The sequence below is a fragment of the Lepidochelys kempii genome, chromosome 1, assembly GCF_965140265.1.
Source record: "Lepidochelys kempii isolate rLepKem1 chromosome 1, rLepKem1.hap2, whole genome shotgun sequence".
NCBI classification, from domain to species: Eukaryota; Metazoa; Chordata; order Testudines; family Cheloniidae; genus Lepidochelys; species Lepidochelys kempii.
In genome coordinates this window covers 12,498,677-12,520,298 of record NC_133256.1, presented here as the reverse complement: position 1 = coordinate 12,520,298, position 21,622 = coordinate 12,498,677, and the positions used below count along the sequence as shown (strand labels likewise).

General features: G+C 48.3%; 1 protein-coding gene across 4 annotated transcripts in view; it reads right to left on the bottom strand.

Moving 5' to 3' along the window:
• Positions 1 to 21,340, bottom strand: part of GDPD5 (glycerophosphodiester phosphodiesterase domain containing 5) — a 340,619-nt gene extending 319,279 nt beyond the window's left edge. The window contains exon 1 of one of the 4 annotated variants that reach the window (XM_073334875.1): positions 21,009 to 21,340. The gene's annotated coding sequence lies outside the window, so the exon portion shown is untranslated. The remainder of the gene's footprint in view (positions 1 to 21,008) is intronic. The other 3 variants (XM_073334846.1, XM_073334855.1, XM_073334865.1) reach the window with 3 other exon arrangements.
• Positions 21,341 to 21,622: the final 282 nt, after the last annotated feature.

Here is a 21,622-nt window from a genome sequence, read left to right as displayed (position 1 = left end):
ATGCCCCACAAAGAAATATTCGGGGCGTGCATTGGGGCCCAGCCCAGCTGCCACGAAAGGCAGGGAGGGAGCACCAACCAGCGCTACTCCCGCCACAGCCAAGCTCCTGGTTCCACCCCCAGCCTCAGCCCCACTCGTGGGGGGTGGGGAGGGGGGAAGACTACCCTGAAAAGGTTGGGGAACCTCTGACTTGGGGAGCGGACGTACAAAGTTTGCCCTATCTGTACCATGAGGATAACACTACTTCCTTTCTTCCACCATTGCTATTGAATGGCAAGCTCTTTGAGGGGAAAAAGGTCAGTCTCTTACTGTGTGTTTATACAGCGCCCAGTACAAGGGTGCCCTCTAAGGGCTAGTGTAACATACCAGTGAGTGTGTGTTACAGGCCCCCCACTGGGCCAATCTACAGGGTATAGGAGTTATTACAGCCCCCAGCTATGGGGCTTAGGTTCTTTGCTGTAGCAGCTCATGCTTTTAGCTCTGGAAGTCCCCAGTTTAACCCCCTATGCATTGGCCAAGAGGGCAACAATCACACCAGCATTACTACAAATATGAGTACCATAATGTACCACTTTTAAGCAAGTATTTAGGGGCTGTCTCAAGTTGGAGAGTTTTTAGGTGTTTTAATGTTGTATCTTTAGAAAGACCTGAACATTTTCTTTGAGTTCATTCTCCTCTTAGAAATGAAGCCATGGGAACTACTCCTGGCAGGGGCTCTCTGAAGGAAAAACAGTATGTTAAAGCTTCATCACAAAATACGCTCAACGATTCCATTCTTTAGAGGAAGTTCCTGCTAACTTACCACATTCTTACTCATAACAAGATGGCTTTTTCACATGCCAGGATGACAAGGCCACCAGGGGATTAGTAGCAATAGAGGTCACTGGTTCAAATCCAGCCCAGTTAGGTAGTAATGAGGTTATTACCCTCTGACCTCTTGCCTCAGAGTATGTCTACACTGCAGTTGGACACCGACAGCTGACCCATGCCAGCTGACCTGGGCTCATGGGGCTGTTTAACTGCAGTGTACAGTAACTCCTCACTTAACCTTGTAGTTATGTTCCTGAAAAATGATACTTTAAGCGAAACGAAATTAAGCGAATCCAATTTTCCCATAGACATACATATGTGTGTGCACACAGTATAAGTTTTAAACAAAGAATTTAATACTGTAAACAGCAATGATGATTGTGAAGCTTGGTTGAGGTGGTGGATTCAGAGGGTGGGATATTTCCTAGGGAATGCCTTATGCTAAATGATGAACTAGCCCTCCACTGAGCCCTCAAGGGTTAACACGTTGTCGTAAACGTAGCCTCACACTCTACAAGGCAGCACAAATGGAGGGAGGGGAGACAGCATGGCAGAGAGACAGAGACACACATCGTGTGTGAGTGTGAGAGAGACAAACATTGCCCCTTTAAGTACACTGACGCCACTAAGTACATTGCCTTTTTAAGTAGGCCAGCAAGTTGAGAAAGCAGCTGCTGCCAGCAAGATCCCTCCCTCGCAAGCCCTGTCATGTCCCCCCGCTCTGTGGAAAGGTACAGGAGCAGGGGGAGGGGGGACACCCTGACATTAGCACCTCTCTTCCCCCCCCCTCCCACCTCCACGCTTCACAGCCAGTGCCAGGTTTACAAGGACTCCAACGGCTCCATGGAGCCGGGCCCATGCTGCGAAGGGGCCACAGCCTGCTCCGCTTGCACTGCGCCCCGAAACCCCGCTGGCTCCCCCCGCCCACCACTTGCCCCTCTCGGCCTGGCCGAGGGCTCCTCTCCACCCTCTGGCCCCACCCCCTGCCCTCTCAGCCCCCTGGCCGGACCCCAGTGCACCTCCGGCTCTGGGCAGTCTCTGCTTCCCAGCACCTGTGGGGCCCCACCCGTCTCCCCACCCAGAGCTGAGCCGCTAGGACTGGTGCAGAAGCCTGGCCAGTCCCAGCCAGGTGAGGGGGCGGGGGGGAGAACAGTGTGGGGGGCTTGGCTGGGCCCTTCCAGGCAAGGGCGTCTTGAGGGACCCCGGCTGGGGCAGCTCCTGGCCTGCCTGATCGCGCCACGCCCAAGGGGCCGGAGCAATTCCCGGCTCTGGGATCAGCCCTGGCTGCGCTGCCGCAGGGCCGGTGAGTGCGGGCAGGAGGCAGGGCTTGGGGAAAGTGGGTCTCGGGGGCGGGGGTGCTGGGCTGTGAAGGGGCGGGAGGATCTGTGTGTGTTGGGGCACTAGGGAGTGGGGGTTCTGTGGGGGGTGCGGGGCAGTTGTGGTGTGGCTGTGGGCAGGGGTGGTGTTGTGCAGGGTGCTGTGCATTTGTGGGTGGGTCTGGGGGGGGGCGCTGGGCAGTGGGTTCAGGGGGCTTCTGGCCATAGGGAGTCAGGGGAGAGCTGTGTGGTGTGGCATGGGCCCGCTCCCGAGGGGAAGGGGCATACTGGCAGCACAGGTCCAGGCAGGCCACTGTGCGTCTGGCAACTGCTGGTTTGTAAACAGTGCCCTCACATTGGGCAGAGCCTGCCATGCCATGCCCCATTGCCTCTGGCTAGCCCCTCGCTCCGGGGACTGACCTCCCAGCGCCATGCTCCATTGCTTCCATGGGAGGAAGGGGCAGGGGATCTCAGAAAGCACTGAGGTGGGTGAGGATTCCTGTGACTAACACAGGGAAGCAGAAAGAAAAGGAGTACTTGTGGCACCTTAGAGACTAACCAATTTATTAGAGCATAAGCTTTCGTGAGCTACAGCTCACTTCATCAGATGCATATGCATCTGATGAAGTGAGCTGTAGCTCACGAAAGCTTATGCTCTAATAAATTGGTTAGTCTCTAAGGTGCCACAAGTACTCCTTTTCTTTTTGCGAATACAGACTAACACGGCTGTTACTCTGAAACAGGGAAGCAGGGTGCTTCCAAGTATGGGAGGGGCTGAGACTAGCTCCTTTCCAGCAGAAGGCCACATGCCCTCAGGCACAGGGGCAGGAGAGGTGTTGTCAGGGATTAAGGAAACTGTCCCAGTTGTTAGCTGGCAGAGTTGTGCAGCTGAACAAAAGACAGAACCCTTCTTAGGCATCACAGAGAAATGTGTCTTAGGAGGGGGCCCAGAGGAGGAAACAGGGGAAGGAATAGTAGGGGGTGCAGGAATGTCTCCTCACTAGGCACTTGGGGCAGGATGCCCAGGACACTTGGAGGATGGCTGGTCAGCATCTGTGCACCCAGGCACTCAGCCTGTGACCCACGTTTTGAGAAGGAACTGTGTAACTGACCTTCTGGAGGGGAGCAGTCACACAGCTGACTTCTTGGGGACAGAGAAAGGGGCGAGGGAGGGTACCCCAATCCAGGTCCCAATTTTTCAGGATGCTATTCCTGATAAGTTTTTGGAAAGTAACTGTAACAGCGAGGAGTTAAGACCAGGAAATTCCCAGGTGGTAGTCTGCCAGAATACAGAGGGCCCAACTTGTGTGGGCGGTGGCTTTCCCCCAGGCTGGTGAGACACAGAGAGGAGTTATGGGAAAGCTGCCGGGAAAGGGTGAATCCAATCAAAGGGTAAACACACCTAGCCCAGGGAGCACAGATCACAGCCCTCTAAGCTAGGGGGCAGGGAAAGACTCCGTGTTGGGAGGGGGAAACACAGGGTAACCCCAAAAGGGAAGCTGAATTTTCTACATATGTACAGTCCTGAGGTTGGGAGACCGCTCCCCAAAGGGCCAGCCAATGTGCAGGATCCCCCTGAACACCTATCTTGCCAGACCCTGAGGCACCAAAATTCCAGAAACATGATTAAATTAATAGCCCACACAGAGGGAAACCCTGGAGGGAAAGAAAAGCCAGTGACTGATTACATGGAAGGGAGTCAAAGGAAACCATGGGTAATGAACAAACTAACCTCAAACTACACTAACTGAATAGAGGGTGTGGTATCATAAAGATACTTGTAAACACCGATCTGTGATAAAAATTTTGGTATTAAATTTTAAGTTTTGGGGATAAGAATTTCGACACTGATGTTAAACCCTATGATAATGCTACTTTTCAATTAATACCTGTAAACAGGTTTAAAGCTATCACAGCAGAGAAACCATAAAGAAAATAAATTGGTTAGTCTGAGGTGCCACAAGTACTCCTTTTCTTTTTGCGAATACAGACTAACACGGCTGTTACTCTGAAACCTGTCAAAGAAAACCACACCTGGTTTGCTGTGTGTTAATGGGGAAACTGAGGCATGCTGCCTCATGGCCTTAATGGCTGGATGCCAAGAGAACTATAACAAGAAACTGCCTTTGAGATAGTCACTGACTAACCCTCTTGCTGTAAACTAAGAGGGGAGGTGTGATGCTCTGTACCTCAGGAGAACACCCTACACCCCCATGTTCATCTTTATAAAATGATTGCATGGTATCCAATGCAAAGTTTGTCATGTTGGGTGTCTTCAGAAGGCTCATAATGCACTGAGTATGGCTGTTATAGTGATGTTATAGTAATTGTTACAGTAATGTTATAGTAAAGTTATAGGTTATAATTTCATGTATATAGTTATGAGGCTGAAAATGTATCCTCATGGCTTAAAGCAAGCCCATGCAAAAACTCTCCAAGAACAGAGAGGCAGTTCACATCTCGGCAGGGCACGGATGGGACAAACCCAGCCCAGCCTTATAGGAACAATGGACACTGGCTTAGACAGCAACAAAAGACCCTGTTAGACCCTCGAGGGAGTCACCCCCTTCCTTTGGGCAGTTTGGGACTGCGATCAGGCAATGCTCATCTGACTCTGAAGGGGGAGGCAAAGCCAAGAGGAAAGAAAGGGCATGATAAAAGGGAGAGACATTTTGCCATGCTCTCTCTCTTCCACCTACATCTACAGACACCTCCACCACCAAACGACTGAAGCGCTGATCAAAGGAGAGAGCCTGACTGAAAAGTTACCCGCCAGCCTGTGGTGAGAAGCATCTAAGTTTGTAAGGACACTGAAAGTGTTAAGATCAGCTTAGAATGTGTTTTCCTTTTATTTCACTTGACCAAACCTGACTAGTTATGCTTTGACTTATAATCACTTAAGATCTATCTTTATGGTTAATAAATTTGTTTAATCTACCTGAAGCAGTGTGTTTGGTTTGAAGTGTGTCAGAGGCTCCCCTTGGAACAACAAGCCTCGTACATATCAATTTCTTTGTTAAATTGATGAACTTATATAAGCTTGCAGCGTCCAGTGGGCATAAACTGGACACCGCAAGACAGAGGTTCCCAGGGTTGTGTCTGGGACTGGAGATATTGGCTAGTGTCATTCGCTTGCGAGTAGCTGGAAGCAGCTTACATGCCAGAGACTGTGTGTGAACAGCCCAGGAGTGGGGGTTCTCACAGCAGAGCAAGGTAAGGCTGGCTCCCAGAGTCAAGGATTGGAGAGGCTTAGCAGATCACTGGTCGAGACAACACCAGAGGGGAACGTCACAGGAGCCCACAAATATGTTTGGCGCCGGGCCCACAAAAGGTTAATCTGGCCCTGTGCACAGCAAGCAGGAGGCTCCTGGGGGCAGCTCCAAGGCAGAGGGCAGGAGCAGCACACGGCAGTGCAGGGAGGGACAGCTGAACTGCCGGCAATGGATAGCCTGCTGGGCAGCTGCTGCACAAGGAACTAAGGGGAGCCAGGAGCAGATAGTAGGGCTGCCGGTCCACCCTGGTTCCAAGCCCCCACCAGCTAGCTCCAACGGGCTGCTCTTCCTGCAGGCAGTGGACAAAGCAGGCAGCTGCCAAATGACGTTATAAGGGAGCACTGCACAACTTTAAACGAGCATGTTCCCTAATTGATCAGCAATGAAACAACGTTAAGTGAGGAGTTACTGTACACCTTCTGGCTCAGGCGCCGGCCCGAGCCCAGACATCTACACTGCAGTTAAACAGCCCTGCAGCCCAAGCCCCATGAGCCCAAGTCAGCTGGCACAGGCCAGCTGCAGATTTTCAACTTCAATGTAGACATACCCTCAGGACTGAATGGGCCCTGGAGATTACACTACCCTCAAGCATTAATCCCTGTGCTTTAGGATGGAGACATGTCCTTGCGTCCATGTAGCGTTGGTCATACTGCCACTTAGAGGCAACGTGTGGGGCAGAGGGTATGCAGGGTTACATGCCTTCTCCCAGATTTGCTGCTTGGCTCATATTGAGCATGCTCAGTAACACTGTTGAAACTGGAGGCCCTCACTCTGTCTATCCTCTCCCCCTCCCCGCCCATTATTGGCAGGCATGGATCACCTTTAACTTCCCAGATATAGATTGGAGGACAATTGATCATGAGCTAATTCAGTTCTAACTGACCGGCAGGATAAACAAAAATAAATCTGCGACTAGGGTTTTTGATTTCAAAAGGCCTGACTTTCAAAAATTAAGGAAATTACTTAGGGAAGTGGATTAGACTGAAGAACTTATGGATCTAAAGGCGGAGGCGGCCTGGGATTACTTTAAGTCAAAGATGCAGAAGCTATCGGAAGCCTGCATCCCAAGAAAGGGGAAAAAATTCCTAGGCAGGAGTTGTAGACCAAGCTGGATGAGCAAGCATCTCAGAGAGGTGATTAAGAAAAAGCAGAAAGCCTACAGGGAGTGGAAGATGGGAGGGATCAGCAAGGAAAGCCACCTTATTGAGGTCAGAACATGTAGGGATAAAGTGAGACAGGCTAAAAGTCAAGTAGAGTTGGACCTTGCAAAGGGAATTAAAACCAATAGTAAAAGGTTCTATAGCCATATAAATAAGAAGAAAACAAAGAAAGAAGAAGTGGGACCGCTAAACACTGAGGATGGATTGGAGGTTAAGGATAATCTAGGCATGGCCCAATATCTAAACAAATACTTTACCTCAGTCTTTAATAAGGCTAGCGAGGATCTTAGGGATAATGGTAGCATGACAATGGGAACGAGGATATGGAGGTAGATATTACCATATCTGAGGTAGAAGCGAAACTCAAAAAGCTTAACGGGACGAAATTGGGGGGCCCAGATAATCTTCATCCAAGAATATTAAAGGAATTGGCACATAAAATTGCAAGCCCATTAGCAAGAATTTTTAATGAATCTGTAAACTCAGGGGTTGTACCGTATGACTGGAGAATTGCTAACATAGTTCCTATTTTTAAGAAAGGAAAAAAAAAGTGATCGGGGTAACTACAGACCTGTTAGTTTCACATCTGTAGTAGGCAAGGTCTTGGAAACATTTCTGAAGGAGAAAGTAGTTAAGGACATTGAGGTCAATTGTAAAAGGGACAAAATACAACATGGTTTTACAAAAGGTAGATCGTGCCAAACCAACCTGATCTCCTTCTTTGACAAAGTAACAGATTTTTTAGACAAAGGAAACGCAGTGGAACTAATTTACCTAGATTTCAGTAAGGCATTTGATACCGTGCCACATGGGGAATTATTAGTTAAATTGGAAAAGATGGTGATCAATATGAAAATTGAAAGGTGGATACGGAATTGGTTAAAGGGGAAACTACAGCAGGTCATACTGAAAGATAAACTGTCAGGCTGGAGGGAGGTTGCCAGTGGAGTTCCTCAAGGATCGGTTTTGGGACCAATCTTATTTAATCTTTTTATTACTGACCTTGGCACAAAAAGTGGAAGTGTGCTAATAAAGTTTACGGATGATACAAAGCTGGGAGGTATTGTCAATTTAGAGAAGGACCAGGATATCATACAGGAAGATTTGGATGACCTTGTGAACTGGAGTAATAGTAATAGGATGAAATTTAATAGTGAGAAGTGTAAGGTTATGCATTTAGGGATTAATAACAAGAATTTTAGTTATAAGCTGGGGACGCATCAATTAGAAGTAATAGAGGAGAAGGACCTTGGAGTATTGGTTGATCACAGGATGACTATGAGTCGCCAATGTGATATAGCTGTGAAAAAAGCTAATGATGGGTTTCAGAGTAGCAGCCGTGTTAGTCTGTATTCGCAAAAAGAAAAGGAGTACTTGTGGCACCTTAGAGACTAACCAATTTATTGAGCATAAGCTTTCGCTCAAGGTGCCAAAAAAGCTAATGCGGTCTTGGGATGCATCAGGCGAGGTATTTCCAGTAGAGATAAGGAGGTGTTAGTACTGTTATACAAGGCACTGGTGAGACCTCACCCGGAATACTGTGTGCAGTTCTGGTCTCCTTTGTTTAAGAAGGATGAATTCAAACTGGAACAGGTACAGAGAAGGGCTACTAGGATGATCCGAGGAATGGAAAACCTGTCTTATGAAAGGAGACTCCAGGAGCTTGGCTTGTTTAGCCTAACCAAAAGAAGGTTGAGGGGAGATATGATTGCTCTCTATAAATATGTAAGGGGACTATTGCCCCCTTACTAACAGTCAGTGGGGGTGTTTTGTTGGCTAGCTCCCAGCACTAAAAGGGGAAGGGTCTATGGGAAATCAGGACCCTAAGACTGATAGTCCCCAGGAACAATGGGGAGAGGCCAATGCTCCAGGTCAGCCTGAATGACAGGGCGGGCAGGCTAATCAGGGAATCAGGAGGCCAGGGAAGTCCCGTCCTCCATGTGAGCTGGAATTGCCTGGGTCAGACAGAGTGGGGCCGAGCTAAGGAGAAAGCAGGGGCTCAAGCTGAGCTGGGGAGCAGAACTGTGCCAGATCCAGAGAGAGCAGACCTGTCCTGGGAGCAGAGCTGCAGCAACCAGAGCCAGAGGGGCCAGAGAAGCAGCCCAGGGAGCTGGAGGCAGAGCAGCAGCAGTGCAGAGACCGAGTGGTGGAGCTGGGGCTGGAGCAGTCCAGAGCTGGGTGGGGTGAGCAGCTGGGGAGACCGAGGGGGACCCTGGGCAGCAGGCCCAGCACAGGGAGACACCTCAGCCAAGAGGCTCTGCAGGCCAGGCGTGGATCATAACCCCGACAGGGCGGGGGCAACACTGGGAAGAAGGGTCCTACCACTTAGAGCCTGAGACCACCACCAGAGCGAGTGTCCAACCCACAGCATCCCTGCAGCACAGCCAGGGCCTGAGCAGGAGGCCTGAGACTTACAAGGAACAGATTGTGAACTGCCCTGACGTTCCAGAGACACCGTTTGTGATGTTCCCTGCCACAGAGCGGGGTGATGTGTTTCCTTTAACCTTTCCCATTTTTCCTTATTCTTTTTAAAACTAATTGTTGATTAAATAACTTGCATTTGCTTTAACTTGTATGTAATGGTCAGTGGGTCAGAGAAGTGCCCAGTGCAGAGAGAGTACCCCGGAGTGGGGACACCCTAGCCCCTGTCCTAGGTGACCGCAGCAGGGTTGGGGGTCGAGCCTGGGCCCAGCCTTGTTGGGGTTACGAGGACTCTGCCAGACAGGAGAGTGGAAGGGGAGTCCTCAAGGGCAGGGAGGCCACTGGGTAAAGGAAGTGGGAGCAAGGACTCAGATTCTTTCGCTAGCCCACTTCACCAGGGTAGTGCAGAAGCCAAGAAAGTTCCCCACAATAGTAGGACTATTCCCGCACTTACAAATAAATCAGAGGGATAAATACCGGAGAGGGAGAGGAATTATTTACACTCAGTATCAATATGGACACAAGAACAAATGGATATAAACTGGCCATCTTGAAATTAGATGAAGGTTTCTAACCATCAGAGGAGCAAAGTTCTGGAATAGCCTTCCAAGGGAAGCAGTGAGGGCAAAAGACCTATCTGGCTTTAAGATTAAACTTGATAAATTATGGAGGAGATGGTATGATGGCATAACATGATTTTGGCAATTAATTGATCTTCAAATATACATGGTAAATAGGCCCAACAGCCTGTGATGGGATGTTAGATGGGGTGGGATCCAAGTTACTATAGAGAATTCTTTCTTTGGTATCTAGCTGGTGAATCTTGCCCAAATGCTCAGGGTTCAGCTGATTGCCATATTTGGGGTCAGGAAGGAATTTTTCTTCAGGGCAGATTGGAAGAGGCACTGGGGGTTTTTCACCTTCCTCTGTAGCACGGGGCACAGGTCACTTGCTGGAGGATTCTCTGCACCTTGAAGTCTTTAAACCATGATTTGAGGACTTCAATAGCTCAGACATAGGTGAGAGGTTTATCGCAGGAATGGGTGGGTGAGATTCTGTGGCCTGTGGCAGGAGGTCAGACTACATGATCATAATGGTCCCTTCTGATCTTAATATCTATGAATCTATGACATGTGCTACTAACAGCAGGGTGGCTAATGGCAACGAGGATATGGAAGTAGAAATTACCACATCCAAGGTGGAAGCCAAACTCAAACTGCTTAATCAGACTAAATCGGGGGGCCTGGATAATCTCCATCCAAGAATATTCAAGGAACTGGCATATGAAATTGCAAGCCCAGTAGCAAGGATTTTTAATGAATTTGTAAACTCGAGGGTCGTACCCTATGACTGGAGAATTGCTAATATAGTTCCTATTTTAAGAGGGTGGGGAGGGGAAATGATCCAGGAAACTACTGTTAGTTTGACCTCAATTGCATGCAAGGTCTTGGAACAAATTTTGAAAGAGCAAGTGGTTAAGGACATAGCGGGTGAATGGTAATTGGGATAATACAACATGGTTTTACAAAACATAGATCGTGCCAGACCAAACTGATCTCCTTCTCTGAGAAGATAACTGATTTTTTAGACAAAGGAAATGCAGTAGATCTGATCTACCTGGATTTCAGTAAGGCTTTTGATGCAGTTCCACAGGGGAAATGATTAGTTAAAATGGAGAAGATGGGGATTAATATGAGAACTGAAAGGTGGATAAGGAACTGGTTAAAGGGGCAACTACAATGGATCATACTAAAAGGTGACTATCAGGCTGGAGGGAGGTTACTAGTGGAGTTCCTCAGGGACTCGTCTTGGGACCAATCTTATTTAACATTTTTATTAATGACCTTGGCACAAAAAGTGAGTGTGCGCTAATAAAATTTGCGGATGACATAAAGTTGGGAGGTATTGCCAATATGGAGGAGGACCAGAATATCGTACAAGAAGATCTGGATGACCTTGTAAACTGGAGTAATAGAAATGGGAAGATATTTAATAGTGCAAAGTGCGAAGTCGTGAATTGAGGGACCAAAAAGACTACTTTTTGCTATAAACTGGGGATTTATCAGTTGGAAGCAACAGAGGAGGAAAAGATCTAGGTGTAGGCTTAAAATTAGGTGAAGGTTTCTAACCACCAGAAGAATGAAGTTCTGAAACAGCCTTGCAAGGGGAGCAGCGGGGGCAAAAAAACCTAACTGGCTTCAAGTCTGAGCTTGATCAGTTTATGGAGGGGATGGTACGATGGGACTGCCTACAATGGCACGTGGCCTCTCGGCAACTGCCCGTACCAAAAATCCTCAACTGCTAGGGATGGCGCACTATATGGCAAGAGCACTGAGTTACTACAGAGAATTACTTCCCAGGTGAATGGCTGATGCGTTTTGCCCACATGCTCAGAGTCTAACTGATCACCATATTTGGGGTCAGACACCAAATATCCAGGTGCTATTCTGTGGCCTTGTTTCACAGTTCTCTGGATAACTGGGTTTGGGAGGGGCTGAAAGAAAAGTAGTGATCTTCTTCTCAGAGTGAGAGCACGGTGTGTGGAGGGAGAGAGAGAGAAGAAGAGAGGGAAGAGGAGGGCAGGGGGGTATAATTCCAAAATTTGTCAGACAATTACTAAATAGGAGGCAGATTTGTAAAACTAGTCCCTTGGGGAAAGTCCATGGTTAGCACCCACCTAGCTGCTAGTAGTAGAGATCTGAGCTTCCCACTAATACCCCTGGGCCTTGATGGAGGCCCCCACCCCATCCCTTTCCTGGCAATCCCCTTAATGTCACCATCTTAGCTTCCCAAGTGTGGGACAGACTAATTTTCCTACATCAGGTTTAAGGCAGAGCCATTAACAGCCCATTAAAGGACAACTGTGTCACATTTAAATAGATATGACAATGCTTAAAGCTCTGTCAATGTTCTTTAGGGTCACACACACAGAAAAGTGCAGGTTTTCCAGCTCTCTGTGGAAAGTGCAAAGCACTGTCATCTTGTTCCTGCAGGCTCAGCAGGTTCCAGCCGGGCAGGACAATGATTCCTAACACAAAATCCCTGCACAAATCTGCAGTACCTACAGGAATGGGGGATGCACAGGTTTGGCTGAGACAGGCTGACAGTCCCCCATATAATCATACCCCACCATCAAAGCACCTATGCCCCCAAGCAGTGGGAGTGATTTTTCATTGACTGTATTAAAATTTAAGGCTACATTTAACCCAAACTGACAGGCTCTGTTAACAAAGACCTCCATGGTACTTTAAATATAATCTTCACACACCATCCCTTAAAAAGGTGGGAAAGTTATCCCTGACAGAAGGGTAAAAAGAGGGGGGAGGGTGAGAATTTTTAGAAGTAGCCACTGATTTCTGATGCCCTAATGCAAGTCATCTTGTGCCTAATTTTCAACACTTCTAGGGCCCCCACAGCACCCACTGACTTCAGCTGGAGTTAAGTGCCGAGCACCTCTTTCAAAAAAATAAAAAGAAAAAATCAGATCCTCAAGTGTCTCAGGTCAAGTCTTCAAAAATAGTGACACTCAAAATTCAGGGATTAGTGGCTTGCTTAACTTCACAGGGTGATTCAGGTGGGTGGCAGAGTCAGGATTAGAACTCTGGCCCCAGCCCTGAGTTCAAACAGCTAGAGCATGGTGCTTTTGCACGGGCCCTCAAACTTACATTTATAGAAATGCTAAAGAGTGCATTTCTTCTTGCACTCAGGACTCTAGTTGTACTTGTCGCATTCTCTATACTTTTCAGGGACAGCTGCTGCATGGATATAGTGCCACAGGCTTTGGAGACTTAATTTTTCTATGCACAGCAAGAGTTATCTTCCTGGGTACCCACACAAGTTTGTGTTTAGCCAACAAGCATCTATGCAGCATTGGTGCTATGCATGATCTTGTGATGTACCGAGAAGTAATTTGCTTTCAGGTAATTTAATGTAAAAGACACGTTTACACCCAGCATTGTTAATATTTGAACACACAGAGCTGTCTTACCTGTAGTCAGTTAGAAGGATGTCATTGAATCATAACTCTAAAAGAAAGAGCTTTAACCCAGATCTGAGTAAGGCAGCACCTACACCTTGAGAAGGTAACCCAAGTTAGCCAATACCTTGACATATGACAGGGTCCAAAAGAGAACCTCTGTCCAAAATTTTCAAACCTAGTAGTGCCTAAAGTTAGGCTGGAAACTGCAAGCGTTCAGCACCTTTTTAAGATGAGACCATTTCTGTTTCGGGTGTCTAAATGTGACTTCAGGAGCCTCACTTTAGGCATGCAGATTTGAAGACTTTGGCCTCTGGCACTAGGTTTCACAAAGGTTACGTGTAGATGCACCTCTACCTATGTGAAGCACCATGGATCTTGTGTCACAGCTGATTCAGTTGTCTGGTTTAAGTCTCATCCAAAAGAGATGCAAATTATCAGTGAATAGATTGATATGAAATTCCAACACTTGCCTACGAAGGTAATCACCCTCGCCGGGCAACTGCTTCTGAAACCTCACTGACTTGACACCTTAAAGAAACTTCTCTCCAGGCAGGGCTTCCCTCTAGATTAAAGCATGAAAGCGGAGACAGAGAAGAGACCATGATTTCAGAGGATGTCCCCCTTCCCCGTACCCTCTTGTCACCAGAAACATATCCAATCTTTATCTTTCAGAAGAAAGCATAAATCAAAGCATTGGATAAGCCCATTATAATGTTTACACATGAACAACCGGGGCATGCAGGAAATATTTTAAAACAGAGGGAAGAAAGTTTTGACGGCTGGATGAGCAAAACAAATCCTTTGTACTTCTGTATCTCCTTCCATCCAAATGTCCCAAAATGATTTACAAGACATTAAACTCCACAACGCTTCTAAGTATTATATCCCCATTTCTCAGATTGGAAAATGGAGAAAAGGGTATATGGGTAAAAAGCAAGTGGAGCCATAGGTTCTCAGGACCTGGGGGGTGGGGTGGGGTGGGAAGAGGGGTATGGAGTAACATCCACAGTTAGGGCCAGTCTTTCAAAAGTAGCCTCTAACTGACTTGTGCAAAGTTATGCTGCAAGTCTATGTCAGACCTGAGACTAGAACCTGCTCTTAGGTTCTGCTCATTAATTGTAGTAACCAAATATACAGATCTCCTTGTTCTTTGTCTTTTAACCAGAAGATTTGCCTTCTCTTGCAGTTTTCATAGTATACACCACCACAGCTGCCATTATTTCAGACTCAGGCAGTTTTAGATCAGTGAGTGTGTTAGTGATCACACAGATTAATAAATATAAAAGTGGCCTGAGACCTAATCTAATAGAGTGTCTCATGGTAGCACTTGGAAATTGGAACACACAGAAATCCCATCTGGTTAATTTAAAAACACAGACACTTTAGAAGAGACCACTGCTCCTAAAGGAAAATGTAGCCTTCACGTATGTGCTGTTTATGCCTGATGCATTCCCACATGTCATTCAGGAACATATGCAAAACCCACCGACTGAAAAGCAGCATTACAGAACCCTCCTGCACTGTGCGTCACACCTGGGACCATAAAGAAAAAGGTTATTTGAATTTCTGCTTTGATTTCTTGCGGGGAGCAGAGGGGGGACACGACACGCTGTGGCACAGTTGCAATATTTATAAGTGCTTGGTGCCAGTAGCACATGCCCAGAGTGTAAGATTTTGCAAAGAGAAATAATGGCAGTGTTTTTCATTTTAAGTCAGAGTTTGTTTTTAAAACATGTTCTCCTACCTTGAAGGTCACACATCGCATCATCCTAACAGTAGAGCAGGGAGGGCCAACCTAAGCCCGAGAAGGAGCCAGAATTTACCAATGTACATTGGCAAAGAGCCACAGTAATACGTCAGCAGCCTCCTCCTCCTCCCCCCCCCCCGCAAATCAGCTACCCCCACCCCGCTCCCAGCGCCTCCTGCTCACCGGCAGCCCCACCAATCAGCACCTCCCGATCAGCTGTTTCGATCAGCTGTTTCGTGGCATGCAGGAGGCTCGGAGGGGGAAGAAGCAGGGTATAGCAGGCTCAGGGGAGGAGGTGGGAAGAGGTGGAGTGGGGGCAGGGCCTGTGGCAGAGCCAGGGGTCGAGCAGCGAGCGCCTCTCGGCACACTGGAAAGTTGGCACCTGTAGCTCCAGCCCCAGAGTCGGTGCCTGTACAAGGAGCCGCATATTAACATCTGAAGAGCCGCACCTGGCTCCGGAGCCCCAGGTTGGCCACCCCTGCAGCAGAGTCGGAAAGTGAAACTGACCGGTTAGCATCACCAGCCCAGAGCAACAAAATAGCAAATAGTAAACAAACAGTACAAGTGGAGAAGAGTACAGTAGATCAGAGAGTTATTTCAGCTGAAATAACCTAGACCCCAACCAAGGAATCCTGCAGAACCCCGTGCCCCAATGGAATCCCCATGGGGTAGCTTGCAGGACCAGTGCCTTGAAGTGTAAATAATAGATAGGGCTTTCATATATAAACCATGATTGCACAGAATCATTTCCAAGCAAGCACTTGCTATTTCTAAATAAGAGAAGAGCTTTTAGTGAGGCTCTGCATGGCTGCAGGGGTCTGGCAGCACAGAGCTCATTGCGGGACTGATGCCTAGATTTGTGGTCTGTCACCGGTACCACTTCCACAAAAACAGAGGGCAGAAGTGGAGAAGGTTGGGGGATCTTTTTTTCCCTTCCTCAGCCTCTTTACACATTCACAATATAAATATATGTGATACCCTTATAGACTTGATCCTGAAAAGCTGCCAAGCACCCTCAACTCCCATCAAATTCAATGAAACAAGGCGGGTGAGGCAATCTCTCTTATTGAGTCAACTACTGTTGGTGAGAGAGACACAAGCTCTTGAGGTCTTACCGACAGAAGTTGGTCTAATAAAAGATAATATCTCACTCACCTTGTCTCTCTAATATCCTGGGACCAACACGGCTGTGGCTACAATTGAGCAGTTAGCACCCAAACTTCAGGTGCCCCCAAAGTTAAGCAAGAGATTATTTACAGATTTTTTACGTACGCAAGCGGAGGGGAGGGTGGAAGATTCACCCTTACACAGAATCATCCTTATACACAATGTAATTGAAGTCTGAGCGGACAAAGCAGACAAAACTAAAGCAACCGCCAGGTACCTCTTCAATCGTGTATTGATTAAGTACAATGCATTCCGAGATAAACCTTAGTGTGGAAAGGTTTACGATTGCCTTCACAAGCAATTCAAGAGAAACCTAGTTTGAAGATCTTCAAACGAGCACATTTATCTTGAAAGTCTTTCTTGGCAGGAACATTATAAAAATATTTTAAACTACATATTAAAGAGATAAGGTGGCTTATGTTTTACAGTATGAAGCAACAAGAGGATATTAGTCCAGACAAATCACAAGGCAGCTGTTCAGAATGGTGTGGGAGGGGGAGGGAATTGAGAGAAAGTGGCTTAAAAAAAAAAAAAAACACAACAAAACCAGATATCAAGATTGTTTAGGGTTTTATTAAACAATAGTTTTCTCCAGTCACTGTTTAACAATCTCCTGTTACTACAGACAACCATTTAGAATTCCCTTACAAACCCTTCCCCCGCTTTACACACACACACACCCCCACCCACCATTCTTTACATGCTCAGTACCATCCATGTGTACGTGGTACTGAACAAAAGAAACAGACAAGGACCCTGCCTGGAAGGGAGTGTGCTTGGAGCAGGGGACTGGGAACCAGATATGCCGGGTTCCATTCTTTGTGGTCTCTAGTTCACAATGCGACCTTGAGAAGGTCAATGAATTTCAGTTCTGTCTCTTAGCTCCCCCGTAAAAATGGAGATTCTCTAATAGGCTTAATGTTAGCAAGATGAAAGGTGCTATGGAACAGAGTATTAGCATTTTAAATGAACCGGCTGGTTTGTGTAGCACTGTCCTCTTCTGACCAGAATCAAAGAGCTCAACTTTGGGCATAGTCCCCATACTGTTAACCTCTGCTGAGGTTTTCCTCTTACTCCTTGGCTTTTGAAGCAGGAGAATCAGCGTCCAACCCTTGCAGATATCAGATAATTTAGTGTGGCTGTGGCATGCAATATAGTGACAACACTGAAATCCCAGGTGACCACAGATTTGTTACATCATTAACAAATGATGGATTGTTCCTGCCAGCAAGCATTAGTTTTAAAGCTACAGAATGTACGTACATAACCAACGAAGCATTGGTTCGGAAACATAAGAGTGTCCACAAAGAGTTACATGGAGATTGTAAATCAGTGCAGGGAAAGGAAGAGCCACGTACTTGTTTTGGAGCTGAAATACAGTATTGCAGCAGAGCCACTTGAAGGAGAAATATGAGCAGTGTCTGACAAGCCTCTAATAAATCTTCTCAGTTAATCACACTATCTTTTGGATAATGAGTTACAAAAAAAGGGCTAGTTATTAAAACCCTTTTGGAGGGGATAATGGTTTCTCTAACTACATTTAGCATCAAATTGAATTCCAATCCACACCTTGCCCAGATGTGCCATGCTGGATCTCCACTGTTGGAGAGAAAGACAGGATTTTTGAAGGGGGTGGGGGGGGAGATAAAGATGGATAAAGGAATCATTCAGAGTCTGGTTAACATCCCCAGCAGGCGCACCTGCTGCATAAAAGGCCACACTTCAAGCAACAACGGGCACCTACCCGACACAACAAGACACTCGCTAATGGGAATCTTACCTTGTTCAGTGTTACCCTGGAAGATAAGATAATGATGGGATAACCAAATCCACACAATAGTACACGTTAGACAAAAAACTAGGACAATTGTAGCACACAGTTATTTATAGAGGATGGTAACACGCATGGCACTTTCTATAAAGTGAAAGAAACAAATAATCCTTGGCCCACAGAGGAGATGCAAGATATCACATCTAATCATAGTCTTCCTGGTCCAAAGAAACTATTTCCTCTATAAATTAAAAGCTTTGAAATTAGTTTCAAAGAGCTAGCTGCTGAAATCTACAGAAACCAAATAAAATGTATTGGCCCAGAATTCATTTAATTTGTGCTTCTGCTGTGAATGGCAGTGGACAAATCCTGGTCATTTTGCTTTTATTTACACACAAAGAACCTTTTCTTTTAAAGAAGTGTTTTGCACAGCTTGAAGGAGACACCCACTCTAAAATTAACTGCCTTACAACTGATCTGATATGCGCATTTAAGGAGTGGCTTCTGATTTATAAAGTGGCTTTTTACAGTTGAATTACTACTGTTTGATTATCAGTTTGAAGCAGACTTCAAGGCTTGACAGTGCAAGTGAAAAATATGGTAAAAATAGCAACCTCTTCCCAAATTGTGGAATGACCACGATGAAAGTAGGCAATGGCTAGATGGTGTGTTAATAGATTGTGTTATGTATGAACAGATGACCAATATACCCAACAATTCAAATGGAAGGCAACTGAATATACACCAAATCTGCCAATAACTAGACCCTCTAGATGCTATCTACAGACCAGTAATTTAGGTAGTGGTGAATCTAAACCACAAAGCAAGGTAGAATCAGCCCACTTATTCTGATAAAGGCAATGTTTAATCCTATCCCAAACAGGTCTTTAAAATAAAACAGCCCGATTTGCAGGTTTTTTGGACACAGTGCTGTCTACATCGTCTAGAGCAGGGGTGGCCAATCTGTGACTCCGGAGCCACGTGCGGCTCTTCAGAAGTTAATACGCGGCTCCTTGTACAGGCACCGACTCCGGGGCTGGAGCTGCAGGCGCCAACTTTCCAAGGTGCCAAGGGGTGCTCACTGATTGACTTTGCCACAGGCCCTGCCCCCACTCCACCCCTTCCTGCCCCCTCCCCTGAGCCTGCCGTGCCCTCGCTCCTCCCCCCTAGAGCCTCCTGCATGCCACAAAACAGCTGATCAGGAGGTGCAGGGAGGGAAGGGGGGAAGCTGATGGGGGGCTGCTGGTATATTACTACTTGTGGCACCTTAGAGACTAACCAATTTATTTGAGCATGAGCTTTCGTGAGCTACAGCTCAAATAAATTGGTTAGTCTCTAAGGTGCCACAAGTACTCCTTTTCTTTTTGCGAATACAGACTAACACGGCTGTTCCTCTGAAACCTGGTATATTACTGTGGCTCTTTGGCAAGGTACATTGGTAAATTCTGGCTCCTTCTCAGGCTCAGGTTGGCCACCCATGACCACAGAGTAAAATGCACTGGTCCGATGAAGTGAGCTGTAGCTCACGAAAGCTTATGCTCAAATAAATTGGTTAGTCTCTAAGGTGCCACAAGTCCTCCTTTTCTTTTTGCGAATACAGACTAACACGGCTGTTACTCTGAAACCTGGTCTAACCATGTAAATGCATGGTGGAACTTTCTAATGTAGACAACCCATTATAGAGAACTGTTCTGTGAGCTCCCATTATTCCTTTGTAGAGCTATCAATCAAAAGCCAGTACAAACAGAATCAGAACTAATCTTTAAAGTTTCACCACAGCATCTTACTGCCTAACAGTGTGCACCTTTCAGAGCATTTCAGATTACATCCATATTTCCTTTCCTCCCCTTCGCCACCAGAAAAAGCACACAAACAGACAGGATATGTATGAGTGATAACAAATCAAGTTATTTGCTGTATGATTCTTCTTCTCTTAAAGATAGGAAGTGTTGCAAAATCTGAAGAGGACAGATTTCCAGGATTGAAGAATCCTGCTTTGCCATCTGGTCCAAGAGATCTGCATCTCTGTAGTTTTAATGCCAGAAAGCACTAAGGCAAACAGTTTTCAATGCCTGGAAGTCTATTCACCACGAAGTACAGAGGGATTGCAGAGGGAAGGGGGTGTAAATAAAACGAATATTCTCCAAGCATGTATCATTCCATCCCAAGCCCCTTCATTCATTCTTGCTTCACTCCCTTTCACAATTTCCCCCTTTTCTGGTGTTTTCTTTGCAAAGAAGGCAAAAGGCCATTGATTCTCCTGCACATTTCCCCCCTAGCAATATAAATAAAGAATAAAGAAGATTTAATAAAAACAAAGCTAACCCCCTGGAAGGTGTCACCAGGCAGAGACATGCTGTCAGACTTATTAAGACACTAGGGGAGGTTTCTAATTGTCTGCATTGACCCAGGGTGTTCCTCCTGACTAAACTAATGAGGCTGCATTAATCTACCTCAGGCTTGCGGATTTTGCTGGCTCAGGATTTCAAGACACGAGATAACCCCCTATCCTGAAAAATACCACACACGGCTCCAGAGGGTGCTAGGGCAGTGCAGATGCTGTCCATCCGATAGCACTTTTGCTGTGAACACACACTCATACCTAACACGGTGCTAAAAACAAAGCCGGATGCAACCCAGATGAAATGTAAAGATCACAATCTGCTGCCTTTCATACGCCGGCACCCGTGTGAGCAATCCTATAACCCCCACCCTGGGTGCCCCCGCTCCAGCTGTACCTCTGGCATCCACCCTCATTAGGATTTACACAAGCCCCTCGAGATTCAGCGTGAAGCCCCCCGTGCCCAGCACCTCCATAGCATCCCGCGTGGACAGGGGGCACAGTCCCACACTTTGGGGCAGCAGAGAGCAAGGTGGGAGGGCGACTGTCATGCCAGGGACCCCCCCCATCCTACTGCCACCCGAACAGGGCAGAGAGAGCCACCGCCACCCCGCTGCATGGGAGAGCCTCCTACCCACCCCCGGGGCTGCTCTGCTCAGCCAGCTGCCAAGCCCACGGGGCTTGCAGCCCATCTCGCTGGTCCCTGATTAAGGGGAGGTGCACAAGCGCCCCATCCAGGGGAGACGCCTCCAAAAACACCTGCTCCCCCCCCCCCTTCCAGGGGAATCTCTCCGCCCCCAGCCCAGCTCCCCAGAGAGCGGCCGGGGTCGGGGAGAGGACGCCGGGGGAAGGAGAGCGACACGCCCGCCCGCCCGGCCGCTGGGAAAAGCGGTCACACGCCCCGATGCATCCCCTGCGGCGTGTGAGGTGGGGGGGTCCCGCGCCGCCCCCCGACACCGCAGGCCGGCTGCTCCCCGTCCTGTCCCCCGGCCCGGCTCCCTTCGCAGCGGGCGGCGGCGCTTACCTGGGGAAGCCACCAGCTCCGAGCCACTCCGCGCAACTTCCCGCGGCCGGGGGCCTGCTCCCGGCGAGGAGTGTCCCCGTCCCCCCCCGGGGCCGCCCCCTACCTCGCCCGGCTCCTCCGGGGACTCGGAGCCGCGCAGAGCGGGGGACCTGCCGCTTCCTCCCCGGCGCCGGGGCGCTGCGATCGGCGCCTCTCCGGGAGCGGGCCGGCGGGGGAGCGGGAGGAGGAACCCTGCAGCCGGCCGGCTCCGCTCGCTCCGCGCCCCCGCGGCCCGCGCAGCCTCCCCGCTGTCACCCCTGGCCGGCAGCCGCGGAGTAAAGCGGCAGCGCGGCGCGGGCGAGAAGGAAACCAGCTCACTCCGCCCCCGGCTGGACGGGAAGGGGCGGGGGCGGGGCCGCCCCGGCGACACCCCGCCCCGGCGGGAACCCGGGCAGCGCCGGGGCACGGCCTGGGATCCCCCACGCCCCCAGCTGGGATCCCCGGCCAGGGCAGGGTCACGGCCTGGGATACACCCCCCCCGCCCCCAGCTGGGATCCCCGGCCAGGGCAGGGTCACGGCCTGGGATACACCCCCCCGCCCCCAGCTGGGATCCCCGGCCAGGGCAGGGTCACGGC